Source organism: Mya arenaria, chromosome 7, assembly GCF_026914265.1.
Source record: "Mya arenaria isolate MELC-2E11 chromosome 7, ASM2691426v1".
Classification (NCBI taxonomy): Eukaryota; Metazoa; Mollusca; class Bivalvia; order Myida; family Myidae; genus Mya; species Mya arenaria.
The window spans coordinates 46,168,037-46,193,685 of record NC_069128.1 but is presented as its reverse complement, the minus strand read 5'-3'; the positions used below and the strand labels follow the sequence as shown (position 1 = coordinate 46,193,685).

Sequence of the window (25,649 nt, the reverse complement as noted above, 5' to 3'; positions counted from 1 at the left end):
CAACATGGCTGATTTAATAACAAGATCAAGTTCATCTGTCTGCATACCGGCTGAATACATACGTAATTCATTAATATCATTACCATCGACAACTTGACTGCATGGTTTGCCTAAAGTTTTTCACACTTGCAGGTCTGAGCAAAGAAATCATCAGTTTTCTTTCTCTGTCTTAAATCCTCTGCAGAAGGTTCTAAATCATGGTCAAAACTTTCACACTGAACAGTCTCTGCATTACATATATCATCATCTGATTCATCATTGACAGCATTACTTTCATGGCTAGAATCATTTTCTGAATCAGACTGACTAAATTCTATCTCACTTGCACCAGAACTCTCTGGACACAAAACATGAAAATAAAGTCTATCAACTTCTAATAACTATTCGCGAAATAAATGGTCTTGGCTTAATTCGTAGGGGGTGGTGCTTGCTTGACTCAACTGGGACATTTTCATAAAATGTTCAAGTGTTTTTCAAATTTTCCGCCATAATATCTGTTGCTATTAGTAAACCGTATTTTGTTACGGAAAAATACTTCCGGGTCAAAGTGTCAAAAGGTTATTTAAAATAAACATCAAATGACAATTTAAATAAAGGATGACAACATAGATAACTGCATACATTACCTTCCAAATAATTGTTTCCGTGTAATTAATCCGAAAAGCATTCTAATGCCGTGTGGATAAACCGGCAAAACCGTCATATCTTCAGTACGGATTTCGACATGTTTCCATCGAAATGGCGGAGAGCGACACCTTCAGATCAAGGGCGATTAATCATGATTTAAGGTCAGGCAGCATGAATATTATCGACAACAATCAACTGATAGCAGAGTGATGTGCCTTTATATTGTTTATACACTTCGGTTATGTAAATACTTTGCAAAATAATGCCAAATTAGTTAATTGACAAAACGATAATTGCTCAGAAAACGTGTTGTGTTTTTTTAATCTCGCTTTATCTCGGTAACGTGATTACCTCAACAGGACTCATTTTCGCTGACGACGTCACATATTGTTTAGCTGAGATCGGAGAAAAAACACATCTCCAATGGCTGCTCGTGTAATATATCCATGCTTGTCCTTACGCAAGGTTTGTACGCAAAACACACTACACGGGTTTCGATGAACTTAACACTGTTGACAAATGAAGGCAATTAGAGTCTGCATTGGTTCTCTAATGTGTCATTAACCTAAAACGATTCTCTATTACAAATAAGCTTTCATACTACGATACTTGTAAACTAAAGATGGCTAATAATTGAACACACCATAAGTGTTGAATTTCGTTATTGCCACCATTTCAAAAAGGTATTTATATGTAAACATATTCCATGTCAATAAACTTACCAGAGACACGGGAGTAGATGGAAACTTGACTGACCTGCAAGGGTAGTAGAACCTGTACCATTGAAACACATGCGTCATAAACAATAATGTCAAGTTCTTTTCTTACACTTATATAATTTCTGGATTACTGGGACTATGTCTGTAATGTGCACTATTTTATGAATACCAAGTACATGATTTTTCCAACATTAAAAAACATAAAATACATAGAAATATAAAGTAAAAGGATTCCTTAAAGACGCAAAAATCCATGCCCAGGTAGGGATACTTTTGTAGGCGTATTTATCAGATAAACATATTATCGCGCATGCAGGGGGATGCTTAACCTGTACCAAGTATCGCTGAACTAAAGAAGCACAAGAGCAGACAATAAAATTTACTTACTATGTTATGCAATGTACAACCTTTCAATCCAAAACAGGAAAGTAAACGCTGCCACGTGTATTTATTTACAATCTGCAGTTCATGACCCCATACACTCCTACCCGGGATTGTTAAATATTTCACTGTTTAAGTACAATAAAATTCTTTTTTTTTCATGAAACGTTTCTGCTATTTCATTTGAAATGTTGCACAGAAGCTATATAAAATATTTCTTGTTTTTTTTTCAATATAGGTAAAAGCGCTATTATGTGTGTAAAACGTCAAAAAAAATAACAAGAAAAACAGCCTAAGCGCCATCTAGTGGCTAAAATGTCAAGTTCGGGATTTCAACGTCGAAGCAATAACAAGATTTTGGCTAAATCTATTATTTTCATGACACTGTATGTTACAGTCATTAGCATTTCCGCGCCATAAGATGCAATCATTGCTTGATGATGTCTAACCATTTACCATACCCATTGAGACATTTATAGCATCTCTAGTTAACCAACCTCCACGATGTCTTCACATGTAATAATATGAAAGGTCGACTGAGCATTCAAATAAACAATGCGGCTACAAAAACAGCCTGGAACTGGACTCTTTAGTTATCCGATGCACAAAATTAGCCTTTATATTACAATCCCATTCTACTGTATTTCTTATCAATATTACACTTCAATACCTGATAACTTAATAATCTTACAAATAACATCAGTATCACTTAGAACCATTCTATAACACATGACGTGTGCGTGTTACCGCACTAAGAAAACGCTAGAAGCCTAATATAAAGGTGGCATGTTTCAAATTACTTCCATTCTGAATTTAATTAGGCGTATCTGAAAAGAAAACAAAGAAACATAAAGAATTGCGTGTGTTAATTATGCTGATTGTAATGAATCAGGACTCGCATAATCTTTGTTTTTGTTTTATACCTCTCTTTTTATTGCATATTGCGTGAAAGGTCAACTGGCATAATTATGTTTTATGGATCTTGTTTCAAATGACATTGTTTAAAAGGAGGGAGTACAATAAAAAAAAGTAAAATTGTGCCTTTTCGTTCAACTTTTAAAAAAGAAAAGAAGAAACTGGTATTTCATTTCTTATATTATATCGACCATTGTAGCATCCTTTAAGATCCATACACACGCATTTAGATATGAAGCACTAACGTAACAATGGTTATTTTCTGAGGATGTGTTTTGTGGAAACAATTTTACGTTGTATTTTAAGCAGTAAAGCTATTAATATATAAATGGTCTAAGGGTCGTACTTACTGATAGTATTATGGCTAAATACATTGTCCAACCATTATATTCATCGTAATGCTAACCAATTGTACAACATTAATATATGTTGTCAATATGACAGCTTTCAGATACAAATTATAGGATTTATAAATACTGATGATTGAATAATCATTGACCAAGCTGTTCTTTGAAAATCGCTTTTGTCAAAAGATATAATAAAATAAATGAAAAGGAACCAAAAAGGTCCCCCCGTTATTTTAATAGTTCATTTATGATCCGAATTAATTATACAACGACGTGCTTCCGAAGGGCGGTCATCGCAAGACGATAATGTTACAGCCATTGTGATCTACCATAGTCTCTCTGCTAATGCACGGTTGCAAATGAGTTTTCTCTATGTATAATATGTGTTGTCTTCTTTACATAATTGTTCTACTCCATACATGAAAAAACGCTCTTGTGTTATATTTTCAATAGCTAGGGTAGTAGGTTCTTTATCTATACCTTAAATCACCAAGGGGACTATTTCTTGTTCCTTAATAATTACCAATCCCGAAAATATTTAAAAGTGTTTGATATGAAGAAAAATTGACATGCTTTCAAACCGCTTTCCTCTCAAATTTAACAAGGAATTACTAATTAAAGTGCTTTCAAATTAGAAATTGCTCGTTGATTGTACAATGGTCTGCGACTTTTGATTCCAATTTTAAAGCCAAGTACGTGGGTATGGCAACAACAAATTGCAATTTATTTTGAATTTACATAAGTCCAGTTATCATACGCATTTATACCGCATGTCCAAGTTAACAAAAGTTTACATTACAAAGGTTTTTTCATTAGAATTGCCGCCATCAATACTGGCTTCCGTGCGTGCTCTTTGGTCAAGCTTCTCTATTCGTACCGCACACACATCCAAAGTTTCACAAATAGTCTAAAGAAGTAGTCTGATTTACGCTCGAAAACATCGAAAACATCATTCGATATAATCCCAAAGCTGCAATTGCATACACGGCTTTCAATTACAACATCATGAGGACTTGTTCTTACAGTGTCTTACGCTGACACAATCGCTGGACCAGCTTGCAGGTGTATTAATGTGCAGGCGTCAGTGAAACACGAGATTCAATTTCCGCTGCGTCAAAAGGTAAGACAATTGATAGTTTACTGTAGACGATTGACTTTTAGTTAACATTGCAGAGTATATATGTACGTCCGTTTATACCTCTGAACATGTACAGTTATCATCAGTCTCTATAATGATTAGCAAGCGGCCTTTTATCCAAATAATCGAGAAACATTTAAATATATGTCCTTATATCTTGATATGCAATATAGTGCTTAGGTAGCTCACGGTAATACATAATAAATAAAGTGATAAGCCGATTATATGGGATTGTGACGCTGTTAGCTAGTCGTATTTAAACAAGTCCATACTTCGCCTGTTTTTGTTGTTATTTTTTGTTTGCTTACGATGGCTCACATTTTGTATTATCTTGTGTTTTATACAATAAAACTGTATTCGTATCATACTATTTCACATTTGTACAAACACAGTATAATTATCGAAAGCTAAACGATCGATGGATGGAACACGGTGGAACATTTCTCACACCTTGCCGTACGTATACAATGTCAAAATAAAACTTTTTACTATCAAATGTTCACATATTTAGCAACCGTGATAAGTTGTAGATATACTAACCCTTACACTCTGCATTTGACTTTTCATCTTGATCGGTAGCTTGGCAGCCAAAATGCCGTACTTAGTTGCACAGCCTAACTGTTTTGTCAGTCCCTAGATGGTGTGACTAAAACCATCACGGTTGCTGATGTAGGTAAACTCTTTAAATTTGCGGGTGTTAAATTAAGGAACATACACCTCACATTTGGAATATAAAATTAGTTTTTTTAAATTATCATTTGGTTCATGGTTTTATTTTGAAGCGGATTTATATTTGAGTTGTCTATATGTCATTGCTTCTCGGTTGCGATATTTTATTTAATAATATATTTTGGTGTTTAAAAAATATTTCATTGGTTAAGATTAACTTGTTTTATTCTTTGTAAATATTTGTGTTTCTCTAAACCTGCATAATTATTCATTATGCTAACAGAATGAATAATTAACAAAAACAATAATAAAAAATGATAAGGATGGGTCGACGTTCACTCAAACATCGACGACAATTTTACTGTTAATAACTCGTTCTTTTCTGTCGAGTTGTATATGTTTTTGGCGTCAATGGAATCCGCTTAACGGTCAGAGAATATGAACGCTATTATAAAAGGAAATATTTTTAAATGTATGATTTGTTGGTCAACTAGCACAGCCGTCTGTAGGTTTAGACTTCATAACGGTTGACAGCATCTATTTTAAGAACATGTTACGGAATTATTGTCTTATACAATGATAACACAATACGCAACAGTCAGGTCAAACTTCAGCTTAACTTTCAAATTCTTTCTTATAAAAATCGCCCTTTTTGCAAAATTAATGATGAAGATATGTGCACAATAACTCGTAATAGCGATACCTTGTGAATGGTATAAGATATGTGCACTATTACTGCACTTTAACTGTTTAAACGTTGACTCGTTGGTGGTATAAGATATGTGCACTTTACCTGCTAAGGGATTTAACTGCTGTGTGGTATAAAATATCTGCACTTAACCTGCTAAGGCCTTTGACTTGTGTGTTGGTATTTCGAAATAATATTTGCGAAGCTGACGGCGGAGAACTGCCAATACTGAGATACAGCTGCTAATGGTTATTTGTGCACGGTCCATAACAATGTCATTATTAATGGGATTCAAAACTATGTTAACCATTAGATTTCATAGGACATGGATCTCGCTGGACTGTTTCAGTATTATAATGTAAGACAAACCGATGTTAGAGGGCGTGCGCTCCATTTACAATTGAGGGGCATTCCTCCGGCCTTTGTAGTAATATGTTCTCTTCCAGAAACCGAATTACCTTAAACGCAAAGGAAATCATTACATAACGTGGTAGAATTTTAGGTTAAAGGCACTAGAATTAAGGATCTATATCAACAATCACTATATTTTTGTTCATACAATTCACTTACCATTGCTACAAATGAGAAAAATTCCTTCCCTAACAAAATTAAATTTGCAAATTGCCTTGACAGACGTTGATGAGTTTCAACTGTACGCCACATTTGAAATTGTTTATATGTGCATACAGTAAATAATATTTAGTAAAAAAGTAAAGTAAATTCACTTTGTTTTCTGAACCACATCAAAACTATACCTCCTCATTCGTATGCCCGTAATACGGTTGTCTTCCAAAACTGAAAATCTCCCATAATACCACTCCGAATGCCCAAATATTTCTCGGTGTTAAATTTGGCCCATTTTACCGCTTCTGGTGACAACCACCTGACCGGCAACATGCGAGATCCTCCTATCTGTAAGCAGCAAACAAGATCACATAAGGTTTTTGTTTTGTTTTGGGGCATTTCTTTATATACTTACTTATACATTGCATTGTGATATCAGAATGCTTTACGATTAAAAGTTTTGTTAAGATATACAACATTTTAGGGACACTGTTTCCAATATATAAAAATAAATGTTTAAAACTGGTAACATACTTTTTTTCTGTATGAACAATTTGTACTATAACACAGTACTTGGTTCAATTAATAATAATTAGTAATTTTAGCAACAAGTAACAACTTATCATAGTTCTTCATAAAAATAACGATCCTGGAATAAATTGTGAAAGACCGTGCAGCTTGTCCCCCGAGAGACTCGATTTAACTACGTATTTAAAAAGCGGATGTCTATTGCAATATACCACTCTCTTGTCGATTTATGATCAATATTGTTAAAATAGACACACGTTTTTACATATATGGCTCACACGACATTAGCAAAAATAAGCTTACCCTGTAGCAATCACATGTGTAGATATCACGTGACATGCCGAAGTCGGATATCTTTAAAGTTAAGCCCTCTCCAACGAGACAGTTCCTGGTTGCTAGGTCACGATGAACGAAATGCTGTGACGTCAAATATTTCATGCCATTAGAGATCTAAACAGATATGTCGATCAAGTCAATCTGTGAATACAATTAAATGTTAACACATTGATTAAGTGAATACTGGGCAAAGGATTAACTATCAGCTAAAAAATAAAGAGTTGATATTGTACAAACATAGATGGTAAGAACGATTCATCATTTATCATATATTTAACCATCACACCAAAGCCAGCAATGCAGTTTTGTGTAAACCTTACAGCATAAGGCGAGTTAAACTGTATGGGTAAGGATTTTTATGCTTTACTAATAAATGTTAATAAACTATACAAAGCATCACGATTTAAACATTAAGTTCGTCTCAATAGGTACAAAACTAGTTTAATTTCAATAAATTGCAGGAGTTCATTAGATTTAAAACAGTAAAATAGCCATAAAGTCAGTGCTTTTCCTAATTGATTGAAACAAATGCAACTTAAGCCATTGTGGTTAATATTTGATTGAAAAGCTTCTAAAACATTATTAAATTGTCAGTCAAACCTTTGTAGGCACAATATCTAGAAACCGAAGGAAGCCATAATACATAACAAAGTACGGAAATTGTGTCTTGTGGAGGGATTTCTTTTTCATCTTTTGTTTTTATTTACTAAAACGTTATTCCAACAGTTCAAGGTAAAGTCATTCAAATTGCAGGATAAATATTTTGGAAAGAATGTCATCTTGGAAAATGTTTTAACAGCAGAGGTAGTATTTTGATGACAGATAAACACCATTAATTATGCAACTGAAGACACAATGCAAGCGTACATTGTTTGGACATTATTTAGCTTTAATTAACTGTATAACGTCAGACTCTGATTAAGGACAGTAGTTAAAGCCACTTTATTGTCATCTTTGGAATACATTGGCCATTAAACATGACAGGATTATGTTTATAATTTGCTGGAGGCATTAATTCCCACTATTGTGAATTATATTGGGGAGCTATTTCTTTCAAATGCCGTTATAATGTACATGAGGAACGTTTTATTCCGCTAGTTTGAACCAGTTAAGGCCCGTATCATCTTTGTCGATATAAAGCACATGCAAGTTGGTAAAACTTCACAATGTGATACAGCAAATGAATATTCATTTATCAATACCCGATGATTCTTAAACAACATGTATATATACACTTCATCATCACTCTCCGTAAACGTGGTAAGAGCTAAGAATTCCATTATCTAATTATATTTTTGGTGACCAATACTGAAATAAGATATGAAGCTCTTCGTCATTTTTTTTTTAAAAATTATGTCAATATTGAACATTCTAGTCGTAAAATTATTAAAAATATTACTATGATTAATGATAATTACATGCCTAGAGTTTAACTTTCACTGCGTGTGAAAATAAACAGATACGGTTTAAAATTGTATTATATTTTGCTACTAATAATATCTGTCATGTGTAACGAGGCTTGCCGAGTTACCGGCTACGCAGCGTGCCCGAGGGTCGGATTTTTCTATCCGGAACGGACACACATGATAGATATTCTTTCTAGCATACCTTAAATAACATTTTTTGTGAAGGAAATACATAAGAAAGCGCGTTTTTGTACATTTCACCAAAAAAACGCGTGCGATGATGTTTGCTGACGTCATGACGCGCAGTAATTTGTATTCACTGCATACGTCAATAAGTTTCTTCGCTATCACGTCTTTTAAGGGTTATTTTGTTTTGTTTTTAAGGAATATTTTTGTAAAGTTAATGTTTATGGAACTCATCTATTAAAATCGCATAACTTTGGTTACATTTAGTGTTTAATAATAGAAATTGAAAGTATTACGTCACAGCGCGTGACTCATCTGGCATGGGGGATGCCAGATGGAGTTTTCCAGCACGGCTGAAATCACCGGAAATGCCTATCTGGTGTGCTAGAAAACTGTGTAACGTTTTCGATGAAAGAATCATATGTTGCAGCTATCAATCCTAATCGTTTTGTCAGAAAATAATTTTTTACCTTGAATGAAAATATTAGCCAGGTTTTTAATAGTGTGTGTAATGTTAAAATGACTGAAGCAAGGGTGTGAGTAAAACCTCAATAAATCTGTAAATCATTTTGTAAAGGGTACATGCATCCCTCATCTTAAATTAATAAATTCATAATTAAACGTAATTTATCTAAAACTGACGTTGATCATAGATTTCCATTTATAGATATCAAGGTGCAGACATTGAACGTAGGCGTTTTTTGTGTTATAAGCAAGGGATATTTAGAGGCCTTTTGTTCACGTGCAATGAAGCATTAGAGGCAAGATTTCCATAACAACTGTATATGATTTGCATTCCTTCCTCTTATCGTGGTGCGTTGTGGCCTAACATTACATAAAAAGGGCGCGTTAGAATAATTCAGTTTCCAAGCATTGGCATGTAAGATATATTCCGCTTCCTCACAGTAGCACGTCGGATGCCCTTCATTCTATAACAGGACTTTGTTTCACAACAGTTGTGTACAACCAAGTTAACCCCCTTTTATAGTGGTTTTAGATTCCTAACAATGGCACATTAATTGGCTTCGCTTCCTTTTCAGTTTGCCGTAGCAAGACTACACATGATAAACATAACTATGTTCATGAATATTAAAGTGTTTGTTTATAATGTTTTACCAATAAATTACCTTTGAATCAGTAAAATTTCATTCCTGTTTGAATACAATAAGTATATGAGTAAGTGGATGTTTTATCAATAAATGATATTAGCCAGTTGATGCAATGCCTTATCTCAAATCCCTAATTTTATTGATTAACCATTTTTCATTAATAAATTGATGGTCATTTTTCATCAATTTATTGATTTGATGTTTACAATTATTGATTTATTGACATACCTTTTGAAGTTGAAGAGTTTCCTCGGTTTGTGGTACACTGTGGGCATTTTTCCGAAATAGCTCTGCCAGGTCTCCATGTTTCATGTATTCAAATACCATGTAAGGGGTGTCACTGTTGTCTGAATCATAACGTGTTCAAACCATATGCAAAATGCGTCGTAATAAGAAGTGAAAAGTTAGGTTATAAGAAAACGCATTATCTCCTCGTAAGCTCATGTTTCCTCCTGAAGGCTGTAACCTTACTTGCGCCTTGCTGTTAGCTCGTTAGATATGTATAGGGCATTAAGCCCTGTGTTACAAGATCCATTACATATATACATTCTTCTAACCATTTAAGGACTGTAAACTTACCATCGATAAGAAAAAAATTGAGAGCTTATTTAATCGAGACCGTTTACTTTGTAGAAGCCAGTGTACATGATTAACTCCCCTGACTCTTTCATTTCATGGTTAAGATGCAGACATCCGAACCACTGGAACACCGTTACCCTCCGTTTCAATAGTATTAAAATCACAGATGCATACGTCTTCCAAGTTTTGTTTTGTATCTGCATACATGTATGTAATGTTCACATATAATACTGATTTGAAAATGATTAATTTCGTTGATAATGTCATTAAAGCCAACACTGATATGTCGAATCGTCGCCTTGTACCGGCAAAAGAGGTAGTTCTTTTTTAAGACACTAGTTCATAAAAAATGCAGGACCAAACATCAACCATAATCAAATATTTGAGTGACAATCATGATTTAAAACCTAATAGACTTACCGGTTTGAACAGTTCCCAAGAGCTTTAGAATGTTATCGTGATCAAAGGCACTCATGATATCTACTTCACGTTCAAAGTCCTTCCTAGCCTCGTTTGATACGCCTTCTTTCAACACTTTAACCGCCACATTCCGGTTTTTCTGACTAATGACTCCAGTTCAACTGTGTTATGGTAGATAATCAGTAATACAAACATTTCTTAACTGTATCGTTTTATTCTATTATACATAATTTTTCAATAAAACCGAATGACTTCAAAATGAGTCGTGTTAAAATTTATCGTGGGTAATGTTCCCTGAAATGTTAAATATTTCGCCAAACCTCAGGATTAACGTCAATTATAAAATGAAAAATGAAAAACAGCGAACATGATAAACATTATACACTTAAATCACCTTCATAGTTATATCTACATAAAGGAAAATGATACTATTTACTATGAACTATTTTTCTTGTTTACATGCAAATTTAGGTGTGTCACAATGATGTTAAGATGCCCGTTTCCCTATATACAACTCATCACCTTTGTATACTTGTTCAAACGCTCCTTCCCCAACAACCTCCATCAATTTGATATGTTCCACAGGAATATTAACAACACCGGGTGTTTTCTTGTAGGTATTTGTAATGCTCATTAAATAATTTGGATTATTGTTCACAACGTTTATTTTGTCCAAAAGATGGACTCCTTCACTTGCTTTAATCACTGCAGTATTTTTTTCCCGTGGACTTTTTCGACAACAACCGAATCCTCGTATGATTACAACAATTAGTAGGGCACTGATAAGGACTGTTCCAGCGAAAGGAATGAGTATTTTGATGCTGATGTCGGATGTGCTTAATGTATTTTGGTAAATTGTGTCGTCTGCTAAAGCATTCTGTGTTGCCTGAAAAAAACACTATATATAGCATATTGAACTTAAGATCTTGTCAATAGATATACTCTTTTTAAATGAAATAAACTCGGCGCATTGCAAAAGAAAACAAATAAATTTTGCGATATGACTATCTGTAAGCGCTTACATCCCCTCCATGATAATTTGATATTATATATTCCTTTTAGTTGTTATCATTAATAAAGAATTGGAAAATAAGGGGAACCAAACTAAAATATCGCATTATTAACGCTTTTCAATAGCAGTTCTAAACGATTAAGTGCAGAACATGCTGACAGTTAATGGACGAGTTCATCTACTAAAAATTGTAATTAGTATAACCTTACGTTTGTGTGCAATCTTTATGCAAAAAGCTACAGAAACAACCTCAGTAGCAAAATGTTTAAACATAAACCCGGTTTAGTGGCACTGGGCAAACGCCAAAGACATAGATCACAAAATCAAAAACAAGAAACATAGAAGAACAGCACAAAACTCCACAAACAGCACAGTGCATACATACTATATAAATAAAAAATAGGTATGTTTATCAAGAATTGTTAGGTACCGCCTTGGAACGATCAGTAAAATGTAAATTTACTGGGGGTTTAAACCAGTTTATGTGCACAAACCAAGCGCAAGTTTATCCAATGAAACAACATACCTGTTGGTTAGATATGTAGTCATCGCCCTTATGCACATCACTCTCGTTTGACAGAGCCGTGTATGCCGGATTCTGGTGAAAGCCGGACCCAAATTGCGTCGGTAACCGGATCACACCGGACGACGCCTTCTCCTCCGGTCTGTGAACGTTTTCTGTAAAAAAAAAAACGTTTATTCCTTTGTAAGCTTATCGGACTCTGGATTAGAGGATCCAGAATTTTAATCACGATCAGATACTCATCCTTCGTGAGTACTAGTAATCACCAAGGAATTAAGAATGGTTGTTATTCGTATGTATATAGCAGCTTTTTCAGAGAATAGGTTACTGGCTCACAATTGCGACGTAGGATACGATTTACCTTTGAGAATGCAATTTCAAATATAGAAATAAACTCAAGATTAAAACATGTAATGAGATATATCTAATTTCACAATGGTTGCAATAAAAGCCATAGAAGAGAAATGCGTTCAAGCCAATACTCATTTTCTATTACAGCGATAACAGCCATTTATCAGGTTATCTGGTATCAATTTTCAACATATACCACTTATTGATGGATGAACTGCAAGATCGATGTTAATGTCGGGATATGAACGAAGCTGGTCTGGTTTAGTGGAGTCCAAAGAAATCCAAGCGTACTTTAACAAGCCAAACTGCGTTCATATCTCCGATAATAAAATAAATGACGTATTTTATTACTTATTCTTACACAATAAGTTCATTATTTCCTTTCAGAATTTTTAGAAAAAATCTAATTTCATTTAAAAATAAAACATACAGTAATTATTTTTTTCTGTGAATAGAACGACCCAACCATTACCGGAAACTATTGAATGATTTACGTCACAATAAAATTTTAATGACTTGATAGTTTATATTTTAATCACGTTTAAACGTAAAAATGAAACACTAATGACAACAAGGCATTTAAATTATCATAATTTAACACTTTCCAACACGTTGATTTTAGTTGTTTGTGGCCGTCTGACAACGCGATGAGTTTAGATCCGAACATATCCACAAAGATGTTGCCTTAATCGGAAAATATTCGCTATTGCCGAAAAGACGTTCATTAAACGGATGGAAGCTTGGATTTCGTTATACGTCGATGGTATAAATTCAACTGCATTTGAGTTTTCCTGGCATTAAATCACATTATACTTTAAATTCTGATACTTCTAGGGTTTATGTTTATGTTTAAACTTATTGCTACTGAGCTTGTTTTTCACATAAGTATTGTAGTACACATGAAGTATCACCAAATTAAATCAATACATGTAGATTGATCGCTTCAAAGTTCAATGTTTATGTATTATCTTAACTTCTCATTTTTAAAAACAAGAACAACACCAAGACAAACATTTCACATCTTCAATCGCATGCAAAACAAAAACAAGTTTAATAAAGACAAAGTCTTATAAAAAAATCCATAATAATTCCATGATAAATTGGATTTCTTAGCAACTCTTCAATTGTATCCGTTACCTGACGATTCCAGACACGTTTCATTCTGCATGACCGGCACGAGGTTGTCCACGCATACACATATGTTCTTCATCAGGATATCCCCCGTCGGGCACTTGCCATTGACAGGGCAATCCCCGTCATCCTGGCACTTGATCGCATTCGTCAGATCTATAAATAGAAATAGGATTTAATTGACAGTATGTTTTGCATATAAATAAATGGCTGCTGATTAGGGTATAATTCATCATCATTCAGTTACTGGTAATTAATCAATATCGAGACACACTTCCATGAACGACTCTTTGCTGGAATATGTCGAATTTGACGTTATGACGAAAGAAAAATGAGATCTTCCATGGGTAACATGACAGCAAAATATTCCCAATACGTTATGCAGCAAGTCCACCATACCTAAAATGACGTCCCTCAAAATGTTCGTTTAATGAAGGCTTCCATATATTATAAGAAAATACATTTGAGATAAATGGGTTCTTTAATTTATAACATGACATGATGTTTTAATATATGTGGACTAGTCCTTTTTGAACTGGATGTCTCTAGAGGTTTGTGTAGTATTTTTTGTGCCCGTCTTTATTGATATCGACATAGCCCTGACCGTGTGTCACTAATTGACGACATACTATTGGAAAACTCATACGTTTATCTAAATAACTGATTTTGTTAATTAAAATTCAGCCAGATTAAACATGTATTAGGAATATAGATGGATGTACTTGTAGTATGCATAAATGTATGATTGGGCTGCACGTGTTTCATATACAATGCGTCACCAACGTATATGCCTTTCAACGAGTTTTCCAGACTAGTTCCATTACGTTATGTAAATGCAATATATAATACACTTTGCCTTTATTTCTTTCAGCTCATAACAAGAACATTGAATTGAGTTTTAGAAAATGACAATCGCATCAGCAATTTCATAATAAATGTCTCATTTGCCATGGAAAGTTGGTACATATATATATATAGTCACCAACCAGTCGCGAATGTCACATTGTCTTCTCTGACGAATGTCTCCAATTGTACCATTTGTAAAGCAATTGTCAACTGTGGTCTATGCACTTCAAAATAAATCAGAATCAACCACAAAGAGAACAATCCTGTTACAGATTATATTTTTTTTTCATTAACAGAAGACATGAGACAGACACCTAAGACACTATTTGTCTCGTTAAGAACCTTCTGTTCCCAACATTGTATTTCTTAATTCCTCTATGGTCTTAATACATTAGACCTCAGAATTTAATTTTATCGGAAACGTGCCTGCAGGGTAATAAGGTTGCTTTGGTTTCCTTATTTGTCGTTGACCTTTACAAATACTGTTTTATAAAATTGACAGATGATTGCACAAACCATAGTGATGGGCTTCTTAATTGCCATCATTTTAAGATACAACTACAGATTCAATAAAAGGACTAGGAACACGTGTTTAATAAGGCTGCTTTGGTTTCCTTATTTGTCCTTATTTGTCCTTGACCTTTACAAATACGGTTTTATAAAATTGACAGATGATTGCACAAACCACAGTGCTGGGCTTCTTAATTGCCATCATTTTAAGATACAACTACGGATTCAATAAAAGTACTAGAAACACGTGTTCTGAGTCTATTAGATTAGGAGCACTCTGAAACTGCATGACAACTTGACTGGTTATCGCATGGGTGGTCCAATGTATACCATTCATGCACATGTGAAATAGATACAAAAAATCACATTCTAAGCTCACGATGATATAGGATAAAGTTTCTAATATGAAATCAATTAAAAAATTACTTCACGTTAGATATACAACATACTTAAAATGAAGTGGTAATTTAATTCAAATCAAAATTCAATTATTATCATTTCAGAAACATATGAGATAAACATTTTCTTCATAAATAATTTAAACCTATAACAAGCCGTGATGCTGCGAACATAGAGCCTGGGAAGACCTAATTAATAGTAATGATTGATTTATGATTGAAACACCATTATCAATAGCCTTAATTAAATGTCAGCCTATAAAACAATGAATGGGTAACTTGCTGTGATTTGATTTTGCAATCTTGCGCCACAAAGATCTACTTATATTAAATTAGGTATTCAACCATCTGTAAAAACAGAAATGATTAGAAATGCATCTGTAAGTCATTAGCACGTATAGCTTTTTTGCGTTAATTATTTCGAAATGAACTCCGTGTTAGACTTTGCGTTTGAAAAATTGGTATGTGAAGTTAATTTAATTCCATAAAGAGCTTTCCCTTTAAACTTAATGCTATGGTCATTTTACATGAGGTACAAAGAGTATGTGGTTATAGCATTTTTCATTCATTCCTCAAGCAATCATATTCGGACTTGCAATTTATCGCTTAACATCACGGTCTCACAACCAATTTGTCCCTGACTTCATTTCCAATTGAATTGCAAATTCATTTTTTTTAATCCTGTCTCGCATGTACTATGAACAACATTATGAAACAAATGATTTGTGGCTGTCTCACTTCAAGGGGGTTTCTTTAATGCCAAAGAAAGATGAGAATATTCTACGCTGTATGGATAAGACCAATAGGCATTAGCGCTTGAGTTGTAATATGCAAATATTTTGCGGCTGGTGCTATATGGTTTTAATTTTGTCCCGTCATTGATATTCATATCGCTTTTATATCCGTGATGTCAACAATTGGCGACGATTTTATTGCAAAACCGGCTCGTTTAACAGTGCGTTCGATATTATAATTTGTTGCATGTGTTGTGAATAATAAAACCTGTTTTTGTTGAGTTTGTTTAAGGCATTGAATTTTGTGACTCTAAGAAAGGTTATCCATGGATTTCCAAAGTGGTAATCGTTGTATTGTTATGGGTAATAATGCTTCAGATTATAACATGTGTAATATCATAATTATTCAATGATCAAATATCATCGATAGTTTTTCCAACTTTTTGCAACATTTGAGCCAATTTGACTGTCTTATTATCATATATGAAGACCTGCTTTAAATGAAGCATTCATAAAGCAACACTGTCAGTGTTGGTCTTTGCACTGAAAATCAAACAATTTATATAGCAGTTTTGCTCTACACGTTAAACATAATTAGTCTCATGGATATAAGCCCTCTGCCTACGAAGCTGCTAACGTTTTGTACTTTAGCTTGAATTTATCTCAGGGATAAAGTGTCTGCGTTAAAAACACAGCCCTGTTGTGCCAGACGAAATCTGATATTGCATTTGTTTTAGACGTTTAACCACAAAGGGATGTTATTCTCGTTACGTTTACATTTTCTTCAACATTGAACACAATTGCACATGTTTCGGAGATCACAATAATGCTCATGGGAACATGTTTTGATGGGTGTTTACAACCGTTATCATTAAAATGCAACCAAGATAGAACACTAGACATCTCAAAAACATAAACCGGTGTGTTCAGTAGATATATTCACTAATATATTTTAAAGGTTTTCCTTTTATTAATTTAGAATAAAATACTGAATGATAACTTGACCTATTGTTGCCAGCTCAGAAAAAAATCACAATTGATAAGCATGGACCTTATTAAACATTTCATTTGACCAGGGTGCTTTTACTTGTCACTGGTGCATGTATCTATTAATTTTAATGAACTTTTTAAATCCCATTTACACATGTACAATTAAAAAGTCAAATTGAATATTTCAATCAAAGTCAAATTTTTAATAATAAAATGCATCGTTCATTTTCTTTCATGTAATAGAAACCCCATTTATTGATGTTTGGCAACATTTTATTGCAAAATAAATGTTTATGTCATTGTAGGGACACACGAAGGCAAACAATATCTAAGTTAAAACAAAAATGTTTAATTCAGTGAATTATTAAACTAATAACATACACATTATTGCTCTGTCGAAATAATTACATCGTGATAGCTTAATTATGAATCAGCTTCGAAATGATCTTTAACTCATTATTACGTCGTAAATGGAAACAACGTTTTAACATTGTCACATGAATTCTCATTAATTCATGAATCTGTATCATCTTTTAATACCAACTTGTTTTTCAAGAGTCTTAATTGACAGGCGTGACGTTTGTTTATTCTAAAAATATAAAAATCGTGTTCGCTTATTAGTTAAACATTAGCTTGTTGACTATTAAATATATTTTGATGTTGTGGTAATTTTATACCCTATTCAATTTCATTAATAACAATTAATCATAAAAAACACGTTAATGTCCTTTGTTATGAGTAGTATAAAGGAATTCACATCTCCGCCTACTCGATCAAGGAACAACAGTGCCTATACGCAAGCGATATTTACCCAAATATTATATTGAAAGACCTAACATGATAAAAATTTTAGAGTTGATAAACACAAGAAATGAGACACTAATTCTGAAAATAGTGACTTTCATAAATTGTGCACGTAAAATACGAACTAATTTGTTAACTCAATGATGTGTTGTTGTTGTTTCGTTGATATTGCTTTTTTGTATCATGTATGTTTCATAAAAATAAGACTTAAAACTATGCTATATGCTCATAAATTGAATATTTGTTATCATTGATACAAGTATAATATTTCATTTGATAATATGTTTTGATGCATGTTCTCCTTAGTAATAGTATATATTTGATATGTTTGTAATGTATTCTAAATGTAATACTAAATGGTATAATGACTATTGTATATATGTATGATCATGTTGATGGATGATGAACTGTATGTTTAAATCCAAATAAACTATTCATCTTCTTCTTCCTATATATAAGTTGATCTACGAAATAATCAATATGCTTCCTTCAACGATACTGCAAGTAATTGTTTACGTTATCGTTATTGGCAAACGTGTTTGGATAAAAACAGTCTTGTTAAGTCTCATGACAAAAACGAATAAATACTTACTTCTCATAGTTAAACAATCACATAAATTTCTTATACTATTTTTATTTAATATCATTGTAATGTTCAGACAAACAATATAAGATTTGATTGAAAATTGGATCAGTAAACTTGTATATGTCGAGAGCCAGAATCACGTTATGCACATTATTGTTAATGGACTTCATTGCAAGAGAGTCGCTGATTTTTAAACACATGACATCTGCGTGTTAGAGAAACGATTATCGTTATAAACCTATTTATAAAATTGGCATCTTTCAAATTGCTTCCATTCTGAGACTAATTAGGCGTATCTAAATGGAAAAGATAAGAACGTTAAGAATAATTTGTTGTTCCCCTCTATCGTTGGTAATTAATCAGACTTTGACTTAGCTACGTTTTTTATGCCACTCTGATAATTGAAAATAAAGTGCATATTGTCGTTGTTACTGACATATTTATGAAATGGACCCAGACTCGTCGGTGTTTTTTTTAAATGATTAAACGAATCCGACCGAGAAATACAATATAGATTTTCTAATAGTTCCATTAATTTTACGTCAAATTTTGATGCCTTGTGACCTCATCCTATTTTGTATGTTATGAAAAGTGCGTGCTTGCTAACTCCTCATATGTTGACTTTATGAACATACGTTATTCATAAAGTTATAACAGTTTGAATATTTGTTTATATTTGAATTTGACCTTAAATTACCTAACTTGCAATCTCCAAAAGGACTTCTTTGTTTGGTTTGGTTTTCAGTATGAGTTTTCATATTTTATTCTTCTGAGTTCAACACTATTTGAAATGATGCGAACATAACACTGGTCACCAAGCTAACCTGCAATGTCCAAAGGGACTTCTTTGTTTGTTTTTGTTTTCATTATTTGTTTTCATGTTTTATTTTTCTGGATACGAAACTGTTTGAAATGACGCGAACATAACACTGTGTCACACAGCATCGTCAATTCTATATTTGGAATTTGATTCTTAAATAGTTCATGTCCCATTGTATAATTTTCAACTTTATAAACAAACAAGATTATCAGGTAGAGTACAGAACTTTTAACGCGACCTTAAAGGCTAACATTACAGGCACTGAAACCATTATTCTCGTTAAGTTCAATTAGAGACATTGCCCCAATAATTGTACTTTTCAGAATTTCTTAATATACCAATATGTTTTGTTACAGTAAACCCTGCGGTAAACGAAATAAAACGAATTTGGCCCCAGGAGCGCATCGTTATCTTCTTGAGACCTGATAGCAATACATAATAGTTCGACAAAAAAAAATAACCTGAGCATGGCCTATGATATTCGAACATGGCTAATGTGCATGTCAATATTTATATTAAAAACTATAGAAACAAGTCCAGCGGTTGAAAGTTTAAACATAAACAATTAAAACAATCACAAACCAGAAACATGTTACAACAAGACAAAACTCAACAAGCAATACACTACATATAAAACACATATAACTAGGGGTGTTTATCAAGGATTGTTAGGTACCGTCTTGAATCGGTCAGCGTTATGGTGGTTTAAATTTGATGAATCCACGCCGAGTCGTACAAAAGTTAAATATAAACAAATGCACACTTGTGATTTCAAGTAATCGTCACAATGACGATGACCATTGATCTATTAGCCCTATACTTTATTTTTTACTATTTACAAACCAGTGCTTATGTGCGAAGCAAGTTAATGATTCTGAGCCAATTCGTTGGTAACTTATTCAAAGTGATATGCCAACGACGATTCAGGACAATGTACTCTATTAATGTATTACATGCGCCCAGACGACACAACAACTTCAGTAACAAAAAAATTATGTTTTAAAGATGCACTCTTACTCCCAAATACGATTTACCACAATAAATAAAGTTGTTTTAATAGTCCTTAAAGGATGAATAAATGTCGAAAACAATGGTACTTATGAAGGATACCGAATTTAATTTGAAAGAAATGTGCATAAAACATGGTATTTCTACCTTAGGAGACTATAGGAGATCACAGTTAATCTTTTAGCATTCACCAATCATTTAATATTTTTGTGCTTTCTGCTGTTAAATATACGGTTATAATATTGTTTTCGGTAATTAATATTTTCCATAATTGCATTATTTAGTAAGTAGTTCAAGGTTTATCACTCAAAATTCATGTTTGTTAAACAAGCGTATGCATTGATTTTGAATAAGAGTGTCACTTTAAGATGTAGAATGACTAAGCAAATAGGTTAAAGCGTTATCATAAAGGCTTTAACTGTTTTGTAGGGTTTTAGTCGGAACAGGTTTTTATAAAACCCGCCAAAATTTTGTAATACATTGAAATATGAGATCAACCGGTTCTGATGATTAGACTTTGGTATTTGTATTTATATTTATGTTCCTTTAATTAATACAAATAAATACATTAAGGTTCCATAGTGATAGAACACCTACACTCTTAGATGTAATGATTTTTTTCTTTTATTTTAGCATTTTAATCTTTCTGTTGGAACACTTTTGTAAGATCTAATTAGTGCTTATATAGAATGTTCATTTTTTTATATGGTGTATTGACATTTTAAGTTAATTGCTAGTTTCTACTTTTCTGTTGGGTTTAGTGGTCGTTAAAACGTCTGAAATTTTTATACAGGCATTTTTTCAACTTTACTCCTTTTAGGTTAATCTTTATTTTACCCTTTCTATCAAAATGAGTGTGTTTTCTAAACGGTTTTCATACAAATATTGGAAACATATAACACATTAACATTGGTTTAGATTTAACAATCGGAAACATAAATATAATAACGGTAACGCATTTCTTTTTTGTACCGAAGCAAGTAAGAGCTCGTTATTCAATGATCATCATTTTTTAACTGCTTAAGGGGAACTGTTATAAACAAATATGTTTTTAAAACTTCTTTATCTTACATTTTGTTCTCTAGAAGACAATCAACAAAAGCCTGAACTATCCCAATACAAATCTGTAACCCACTCATGATATTAAACAGACGCAATAGCATCTCATTGAAAACTGTTTTTATTTTGCTTCCGTTATCCATAAAAAATATAAACACATAAAATAAAGCCATAAACAGCTTCCATTAAAATACATTATCAATGCATAAAGCGGTTAATCATTTCAATCGATGCAATGGGATTGCTAATACCTAATAAAAAACAGATCATGACAAGTTGTGACTCTTATGTCATCTCAAAATAACTAATAATGTGAGTATAATATATTCTCAATGCTAATAAGAAGGCTTTATGGGTTTCAAACAAATCATGGTATTTAGAAAATCCTTTGAAGGACAAAGTATTAAACATTATTTAACACAAGGTGATCATTTTACAATATAAAATATCACTTCATGTATTCTAAATAAAAAAGAAACACATCTTAAAATAGATTGATCTTAACGTATTTGTAAACGTAGCAGAATCTTTGCACTTAAATTCACAATGCCAGAAGCAAATTGAACCTTTATTTGGTTTGGACAGTGGTAAATAGTCAAAGATTGGTGTAAAAACGTGATGTTTGCATGCTGCATTTGAACTGATATTTTGTTCACAAAAACGAAGAAAAAGCGGTCGTGTTGGGTACTAAGGTATTCAAAACAACACATTATAAACGTTCCGATTATTATAATTGCAGAGTTGTGTGTTCATACTACTATTTTACCTTATTATAAATCAAATATAAAACCAAGTTTATAGGCACATAAAAAGTAGAAAGGACTCAAACGGCAAGAGCGAGAAACACAAACGTATAAACATAACAAACAGACCACACAAAAAATAGCTGAATTTATTACTTATGGCGTTATAATTACTTGAGGGGATGGGGGTAGACTCTAGTTGATTTGTCCCCACATTGAACATTATTACCAATTTTGAAGTTACATGCCAGCATCACCTTTAAAACAGCGAAAAATAGAGTAAAAATATCAAATAATCTAGTTAAGTAATTCGAAGTACTCAACGATCGTATACAGTATTACAGACAACAACTGCACACAAATGGATCAGGAGGCAAACAATGCCAACTCTTAAGAGGCATGATACAGTCACCGTCTCCGTAGCCTAGTGGATAGGCGTCCGCCTACGGAGCGGGAGGTCGTGGGTTTAATCCCTGGCCGCGTCATACCAAAAGACGTTAAAATTTGGTACAAGTAGCTCCCTTGCCTGGCGCTTGGCATTTAAAGGGTAGTGCTTGGAAAAGTGGTGTACTCAGTACTGGTTTAACCCAGGAAAGTTGTACCCCGTGTATCGGTACTTTACACCGAGCACGTAAAAGAACCAAGGGGTCTCTTCGAAAAAGAGCTAGGGTCTCGCACCCGGACTTCCTTGTATCCCACCACTGTCTCTTCAGCGTGCTGTCCCTTCAGCAAAAACAAAGGACCCCGTTGGAAATAAGTGCTTGCACTTTCACGGGTTATCCTTGATCGCAAGGTCTAAAGAAATACATACATACACAGTTATCCTACAGCAATCTGACAACGGTCGCCTTAGCAAATTTAAGGTTTGAAACATATAGCAAAGCCATGGAGATTTTGAAAAGTCATTGATTGCCATAGCCACTCAAATTGTTTTGAACATCAAATGGTATCATAGAGCAAACATATTTTGTTTAAAAAAAGGAACATTACCTAAAATATCCGTTTTGAGATTATGAACTAAGAATGAAAGCATTGAATTCTTGCAATTGGATGTTATACAACATGTTTTAAAAATATTTTGTAATGATTTAAAAATACGTTTTAATGTTTTCATCAGGGAATTTTCATATTCATTGTCATAAATGAAAATCATCTAAATCACAATAATATGCACAAAAGGGCTGCCTACTAAGTGAGCTAAGTCAAAAAGGTTTCGAGTGGAGGTAATTTTGCAGCGGTCTCATCACTGACCAGTAATAAATATATATATTTTTACATTCAACTTCCGATAATCAAGTAATACTAGAACGTTTTAAGATATCACTGAAATGACATATGTTGGAACAGCTTACCGGCGTATATTCCGTTGAAACCCATAGTTTTTCTGTAGATATATCAATTACTGTCCCATATAACTAACATATCACGTTTTTAGAACGATACTCATGCTATCTATTGTATCATTCTAGGCTTCAATATATAAATCATCCTTCTAAGATAAAGACATATACCATAAAGTACAGCGTTTAGGTACACATGTACTATGTCTTTATAACAATCCTCGTTTTGTCCATTTCACCATTCTAAGCTTTAATATATGATTCAGATTCTGAACAAAAAAACACATGCACAGTGAATGAAACGTTTAGGTTATATCCCATTATTAGCGTCCACGTTCTATCATTATTCAAAGCTATTATATATACATCAGATTTAACACATGAAGACAAATGTAGAGTGTAAATAATATAGGTTTTAAACCCTGTCTATCAAAGTCACCAATGATTTAACATGTAAGACCTTGGTAAATATCAAAGCGAAGATATACACCGACTGTCTGTGTATCATTAAATTAATTATTATTTTGCTTTCAAGTTTTGTTTATGATTTTCATCAAACAAAAATATTACTCTGATGTTGTTTTTTTCATATTTAAAATGTTGATATTGTATGTGTTCTTTTTTATATTCTTAACAGCATTATTCTTGTTTGTATATTAAAATAGTATCATAGTATCCAGTGTATTGTTAACCGAATAAGCAAAATACATTGTAAAACATACAGTGTTCGGGATATTTTTTTAACAAAACCAATAACAGGAAACCCGATTCAATTCAATTCATTTCAATCATAATATCAATAAATAAAGACGCCCAGACATATGAGGGACATAAACACCATAAAAGCAGTGTCTCATAACATCAATATATAAGTTATCAATATACTTTCATCATTTTACAAAAGTGACAAAATGCCGATAATAAGTTCTAGAGGCAATTCTTTATTGTTCAATCTGACACTGAAGTGATAAACCCTTAACTACTTACTAAATAATGCATTTATGGAAAATACTAAATACTGGTAACAAGATTGTAACCGTGTATTTAATAGCTGAATATCAAATGACTGGTCGGTCCAAAAAGATTTACAGCTATCAATTATCGTCTGATTAGATATAAAGACCGTGCGCCTTCTTTCAAATTTAACACGGTATCCTTCATAAGTACCATTGTTTTCGATATGATTTTAGGTAAATTAAAGCAATTGTAATAATTGTGGTATATCTCATTTGGGAGTAAGAGTGCATCACTAACATTGTATATGAAAGGCTCATTTAAGAGTTATTTATATGGAAAAAATGTGCATTCCTATCTACGTAGTATTCGATTAACTCTTTATGTACCAAAATCACAAAACAGAAATAAGAACACATAGTAATGGTCATAAATAACGGAATGTATATATAAATCCTTAAGACTGTCCCTTTATATTGAATGTACATGAGAGGCTGTTCACTTATACCAACATTTCTTAAGAATTATAGGTAATGAACTGGACGCGGAAGTCAAAGGAAAGCTGTAATCATTGTTTCTCCGGGCATCTGGAAATTCTATTATTTCAAGAAATGTAACGGAAATCGTATTAGTTGTCGCGATGAATGCGGCTGAAATCCAATAACTAGTTTGTTATCGTCGAAACATGTTACGTTTGAGGGAGGTAAACAAAGCCCAAACAATTGTTCTGCTTATTTGCATTGCTTCTTTAACACGTTAAATGGAGGCTTGGCTAATTTGACTCTCTGTTGTATGTCATCTCCTTGGTAAACGTTTGGTCTTTAAAACATAACAAATATATTTTATATTATGGGTTTTTTTCCGTTTGTCTGTAGAGATTTTTAACGCTTTCACTGTTTTAAGTAGTGAAAACATCAATTTTATATGTTTCACTGTTTAGAAATTTTAGCCCATTCTCACGTCAAGATAAAAAAAATCAGCGCGCAGGACAGGAACATAATATCAATGACGTAAGTCATTTTCGAAATGACGTTTCTTTTGCATTAAACATTCGTTTCATCGTATGATAACAGAAGGGCGAGATCCTTATTTTCTATACGGTGGCTCACTGAAAAAGATGAACATATATAACTAAATTGTGATCATGTGTGAAATAAGTGTTTAGACTATATACGTAATTTTGATGGTATATGATTCAGTAAGGAAAATTATTTCTAGTTCGAGATTC

The 25,649-nt window shown here is 33.0% G+C and overlaps 1 pseudogene; it reads right to left on the bottom strand.

The window, feature by feature from the left end:
* Positions 1-110: 110 nt before the first annotated feature.
* LOC128241182 (BDNF/NT-3 growth factors receptor-like) lies at positions 111-23,799 on the bottom strand (annotated as a pseudogene).
* Between the last annotated feature and the right edge of the window lie 1,850 nt (positions 23,800-25,649).